Consider the following 6702-nt stretch of genomic DNA (forward strand, 5'->3'; position numbering starts at 1 on the left):
TGTGCCCTTTGTGTCCGCTTACTGTACAGTACAGACCACAATGATGTGGAATTGAAGCAATGAAGTGACGTCTCATATCACACAAACTGATGAATTAGAGATGGGTCACATTTCACTCCGCACCTAATATGTCTTAAAAGGTCACTGACACCACTCTTGAATTCCCACACCTTTCATGCCAGAAGATATCCATCAAGAGCTATTCTGGCAGCTTATCTGTCCTCGACACAATTCTTTCTAAAGTCTTCCATCTCTCTTTTACGCTGACGCAAATCCTCACCATCAGGGGCTTTAAAAGCTCTTTTCTGTTAGCTTTCCTTAGAAGACTGTCTTATCAGAGCAATTCATCTCAGAGCACCCTCCTCCTCCACCTCACGGACTCTGGTAGCCTCCAACATGTGCAGTAAATACACGTTATCCAAACCCTTGTTAAAATAGGTCATCGGCCTTTATGCCCTCGTAGCTTTTTTATAGAAACAAAAGCCATTCTTTCAGACGTGCCGCTTGTTTTGTTCCTCGATGGAAGGATGCTCTTTTCCTTAGCAATAAAAGCATGCATTTTTCAAACCTACACACCTCTTTCACAAAGAAAAATGTCCAGAATGCGATAATGGAGTCGTTTCTCAAAGAACTTTAGTTGCTTTTCCACAGCCCGCAGCTTTTGAGTATTGAATTAATAAGCATTTGAGAGTACTTGTAATGACCGATGACTGGAGAGCCTATATCAAAAGGCACTTTGTACATCTATACTAAAAAATTCAACGCCGTTGCTGCAGGTTTAACATTAAAACATCCACTTGAAAAGAATTCTAACTCTGTTGAGGACCTTTGGTGGGCGGTATGAACAAAATCATTGTATGAGTGACTTTATATAATGTAACTGTACAATGTAGTTTTTTCAGTTGAATGTAAAAACGAAAAGACATGTTTTCCATGTGAAATAAGGTAATGGATATTTTTGGTGAACAAACATCATTTTCTTGTAATGAACACAAACAAATTGATTGATGATATATGACTGATCTGCTCTGGCACCAAGTAAGGATGGTAACTAAAACTACAAAGATAAAGATAAATCAGAACTTTAGAGAATATCGGAGGCCACATCTATAGCAATAACGAAACAAGGAATGATATTGTTGTGATTATTTTAGGAACCATTTTTCCAGCTGACGAATGCTAAAACATAAAAGTCCTATCAAATTTCATTTATTTTTTTAATTATTACACATTAAAAATAATATTAAAATTAAGTGAGTTTAAACTCAAAACATGAAAAAAATCTACCAATAGATCAAGAAAAACAAACTTGAATTAATGGTGTTTAAAATGTTTTTTTTTTCATTGAGCAAACTTAAGTCACAATCTTATGTCACTTTTCTTCAAGTAAATGTATCTTGTTTTAACAAATTTTTGATTTTTACAGGAAACCATTAAAAAATTTTTTTTACAAATACACTGCAAAAAAGGAATTTCTTACTAAGCATTTTGTCCTTGTTTTTTAGTACAAATATCTAAATATTCTTAAACCAAGATTAAATTACATGAACAAAAAAGTGACTTAATATAGTCTTGTTTTATGAAAAATATACAATTGAACTTTATGTTTAAAACAAGCAAAGAATGCATCTGGCAATGGGGTAAAAAAAACTTAAGGTACTTAAGAAAAAGGTAAAACTAAATTCAAGTTTATTTTTCTTACCCCACCGGCAGATTTTTTGCCTCGTTTTAAACATAAACTTCCCTAATTATTATATTGTCTTTCATAAACCAAAACTTACATCACTGTTCTTGACATGTAAATGCATCTAGAGCTTTCAGATATTTTGACTAGTAAACAAGAAAAAAATGCTTGGTAAGAAAGGATTTTTTGCAAGTTATTCTGATTTAAATTCTGATTGGATCAGCCATTTTTAAAGCTTTAAAAAAATCACAACGTTACTTATCAACTCTAAACAAATAAAAAGTTAAAATTGTAAAGACAAGTCACAGTCAAATTCATTTTACTCTTGCAGGTCCTCATTATGAGCAAAAGGTGAACTAGATCACCTGCTAAAGACTTCTGCTAGAAGTCATCGTCTGCTGGTTTCTCACCGTCTGTCCACAGGATTTCTCGAAACCTATTCCTGGACTAACCCACCAGGGAAAACAACATGAGTTTGACACGTATGTCGTAACACTGCTGTCGAACCGGGTGTAAACACGGGTGCGAGCCAGAGCGTTAGGCTCTAGACGGCAGATTGTTATTGGAGACGGCGTTTCTGTTTTATCCTGTTAACGGCTGGGTGGTTTAATGATCTCTATGTTCCCATGCTCTTGCTATTGGTTGTCTCACAACACTTCATTGCACCATCCCTCTCAGCTGAATTTACCTTGATCTCCTCAGCCTACTCTTCCAGGGGTCTGACTTGCAGATCAAAGTTCACGGACCTGTGATTAGAACTTCAATTACAGGAAAACGGCACTCTTACGTCAAACTTCAAACTACCTTTTTTCTTTCGTCAATCAAATCCACAAAACCTTTTATCTCGTAATTGGACATCACTGATGTCCTTTTTCTGTCAACCATAGAGGTCCCGAACTCGTCACTTCATATACATTCGGTGCATGTTTTTTCCTTCCTCGACATATCGTCAGCATATGCAAAACAAATAAATGATAATGTAAATGCATATTTGTTGTTAACAGTTAAAATGATGTTTTCTAGCCTTAAGTTTTCATTATCTCTGATAAACAGCTACAAGATGCAGAAAATGTCTTCTGATGGTTCCTTAGGGCAGATTATGATTAATGTGTCTTTGTTTTCAAGTGTTGAAAGAAATATTATGGTACTTACACTACAAGCTTCATCACTGTATACTCAACTTCCCAAGTTCAGACAACTGGTGGTGTTGTGGTCATGAACGAACACGTTCTTTTTATCTTTCATGCACTAATGTATACATTTCTCTTTCCTTCTGAAGCATGTGACTGCTTTGATGGATTCTGCTTTGCATTTAATGTGGACTTTTCATTTATGGAGAATTTCATTTGGACCTACTGAACGATAAATTCACTGAACATCTGAGTAGAGGCAACTGACATTTGCGATCTATCCTGTTCTAGTGGTTATAAGCGGTCGTCCTTTAATACATAATAAATGATTATCACAATTATTTAATATCTGCTATTAAAATTGAGTGTGAATAAAATTGTGGGCCGGTTCCAAGTTGCCAAATTTAAAAATAATCCAGCTACATAAATCGATGTTCTTGAATGAGAAGCAAAGTTGACTTAAACAGGATGCTAATTGTATAGTTTAACTCCAGTCCACTCCACAGTTTCACTTTTTATCTTGTTTTCTTTACTGATTGTCCAAAATGACAAACATTTATTTCCTCACAGAGCAAAACTTCATTAGGGTATCAATACTATACAGACGGTTCATTTAATGGGAGTCCAAATAGCCTCATTTATGCTAAAATTGCTTCCATTCTTTCATTACGCTAATCAGACAATTAAATGAACTCCTTACACAGGAAACGCAGCTATTCACAAGTCGTTCCAACTTACAGTCAGTGTTGTTAAAGAGATAGTTCACTCAAAAATGGAACTTCTTTCATTATTTACTCATCCTCGTGTCATTTACATTTAGTCATTAAGCAGACGCTTTTATCCAAAGTTCTTACAAGTTGGGTAAATAATGGAAGCAATTCTGTCAACATTAGGACAACAAAAAGCGTAAGTGCAATAAATCTATGTCTCACAAAGCCTACAACTGTTTACAGAGCAGTTTAAGCATTTTTTTTGCATATTATAGAAAAAATATATAAATAAAAAATGATCGATTAGGTGCTGACGGAAGAGATGTGTTTTCAGCGATTCTTCAGCCGATTCTCACTTTCCATTCCTCCGCACCTCCCATAAAAAGCCAAGACAGGTTGTTTATGCCGACACAAATCCTAAATGATGGCTTTACGACAAGCGTCATTTCAAACCTTTATGACGTTCTTTCTTCTACACAATCGAAGACATTTCGAAGAATTTTAGTAACCAAAAAACACTGAACCCTATGGACTTCCAATGTATAGACACAGAACCACTGAGACATTTTTCAAAATATCTTCTTTGGTGTACCACAATAAATTATGACCCAATTTTTTGGGGGGAACTATGTCTTTAAGTATTACTTGCTGCGATTCCGAAAACACACAACTGACTCTTTCGAGTAATGTCAAGTTCTTACTTTTATACTATGATATCAGTTTTTTACACTCAATCACATTGAGTTTTATTTAGTTTTTTGATGACGAATACGTTAACATAATGCATTTAAGATTTTCAAATGTTACAATGTGTGCATGTTTGAGACTTGACAGAAAATTATGCAACGTGATGTTAGTTTGAGCTCGCCTAAGACGATAGAGCGAGTTCTTATAACAATGAACACAACACTTTAATACAGGCAATGCCTTCTAACACTACTTAAACATACAAACATGTCTTCTTGGATCCTATTCCTCCATTAGGGTAAAACTGTCAAAGCAGATCTTAAAGCAGATGACCAGTCAAAAATCGTAATGGGCAGCGAAACGGCAAGCGTGTTTTTATCGGTCATCGTCTTATCGTGGCATTCTATATGCAGAGCGCTCAATCTAGAGGACACCTTGGGCACCAGAGACGCTCTCCTGATGGTATCATAAGTCTGGGTGACATTTCCGAACATTTCCGAAGTGTGGTAATTTCTCTGTCTCAAGGCCCTAGTTTCGTTATGTCTGCCTGGCTCCCTGATTCGGGCTAGTTTTATGACTTTCATAATTCCCAGTCCTAACAGTGGCCCAGAGTTCCATAAACGTCCGTCTCGCCATCAGCCGCGTAGAGCACTCACTGAGATGAGTGCACATGCTCTCTAAGAGTCAATTTGGTTGCCGCGAAACTTTAGAGGAGTCTGATATGATGTCAAACTCCTGACTTCGACATTTTTACTCTCAACCACACCAGGTATTTCATTCAGCCTGGCTAAATTTGCAGTAATAATGCGGTGGTCCCTCTCGAGAACGGACGGATCAGTCCGTCTGCAATAAAAAGCTACTTCAGCCAAATGACGACTATCTCTAAACACATTCAAAATTGCTCTGAAAACCAGTCTTGTCAGAGCGCATTTGATCTTACTTTTTTTTTTGCTTTTACTTTTTCACTCAGCAGGATAAATTGACAGCTACTAAACTAAAGGTCATCGACGAAATTGTCTCTGCAATACAGGCGCTTTCCATTCCTCCGCACCTCCCATAAAAAGCCAAGACAGGTTGTTTATGCCGACACAAATCCTAAATGATGGCTTTACGACAAGCGTCATAAAGGGAACCGGGGCCCGAGTTCATCGATTTACGCATTTGCTTATTCATCTTGGACATTATGCGTCTGTCCCTCGGCACCACACGCACGGCACATATTCAAAAGCAGCCACTTCTGGCAGACGAGAGAAATAACATTACTCTACTCTGATATGTAAACAAATGAGTGACCCTGAAGACAGTTCCAAAGAACTGTTGAATCTCCCATCTACATTTACACAGATAAATGGCTTGTTAAATTGAAAAAAAAAACTTTTACGAGATAAAATTGAATGGAAGTGAAAAAAAATCATCTGTCATCATGTCTTTCAAGACCTTTAAATGGAACACTAAAGAAGATCATTTGAAAAATGTTTTTTTGGAAGTCGATGGAGGGCGACGTTTGGTAACCAACCGTCTTCAAAATATCTTACGCAGAAGTCATACAGGCTTAAAATTATGTATAGACTTCCCTCCCAAGTCTATGCCTATGGATGTACCAGCACTTTACAAACTCCTTCCTTTTAAAAGTTCACAAGTCTATTGATTTGCCTCTTCTAAATGTACGCTCTAATGGGTTGTTGAACTGTTTTTCTCCTGCTATCCGTGACCCTTTTATAATTTATCTGAGATTCACTTTTGGGTCACATCCCGCCCATTAAGAGCCACTTTTCCACCCAATATCTACATGGCCTACTTAATAACAAAGGCTGTTGGCTGGAATGGAAGATTGTAGCTTCTGTTCTTGTGTCTGAATGTGTCATAGTTGTAAAATTGTTTACTATATGCACACAAGACTGGGCAAACACTAAGAAAAACAATCTAGTACCTTATAGCGACTCCACCAGCACTTTCTATCATGCCAGCTAGTACAATGAGATTAACACCACCGTCATTATAGTGTTGTCCATCCCACGCATTCCTCATTGTGCACAAGCTCATGGTATTTTTTTTTATGGAGGCCCAAAGCTGCTACAGCTAAATAGTCCACCGACTGCCTGTAAAATGACAGTAACCCTCACACGATCACATTCATAAAGTTTGCTTTTGGAAGAGGAAAGTGCTAAGATCAATATGGTCACAAAATGAAGTCATGAGATCAATATTGCACAGATCGTAATACCAGAATTAAAGTCCTGAATTGATGTTTTTGCATTGAATAGCCCAGTTTTATGTATTGATATAAAATGTTTCTGCACTGACATGAGACTGACTATTTGTTAGGAATAATCTTATTGTTTGGTTGTATATTTAATGTTACAGTGATATAAAATAAATCATACAGTGATAAATGATCCACAACACCCACCTCAAGCACACAGCATTGTGTTATTTTATCTAAACTCTGATAATTACCAGCAGAAAGTCTGTGATTTGTAATCTCCCCGTG

The sequence above is a fragment of the Triplophysa dalaica genome, chromosome 15, assembly GCF_015846415.1.
Source record: "Triplophysa dalaica isolate WHDGS20190420 chromosome 15, ASM1584641v1, whole genome shotgun sequence".
In the NCBI taxonomy this organism is placed as follows: domain Eukaryota; kingdom Metazoa; phylum Chordata; class Actinopteri; order Cypriniformes; family Nemacheilidae; genus Triplophysa; species Triplophysa dalaica.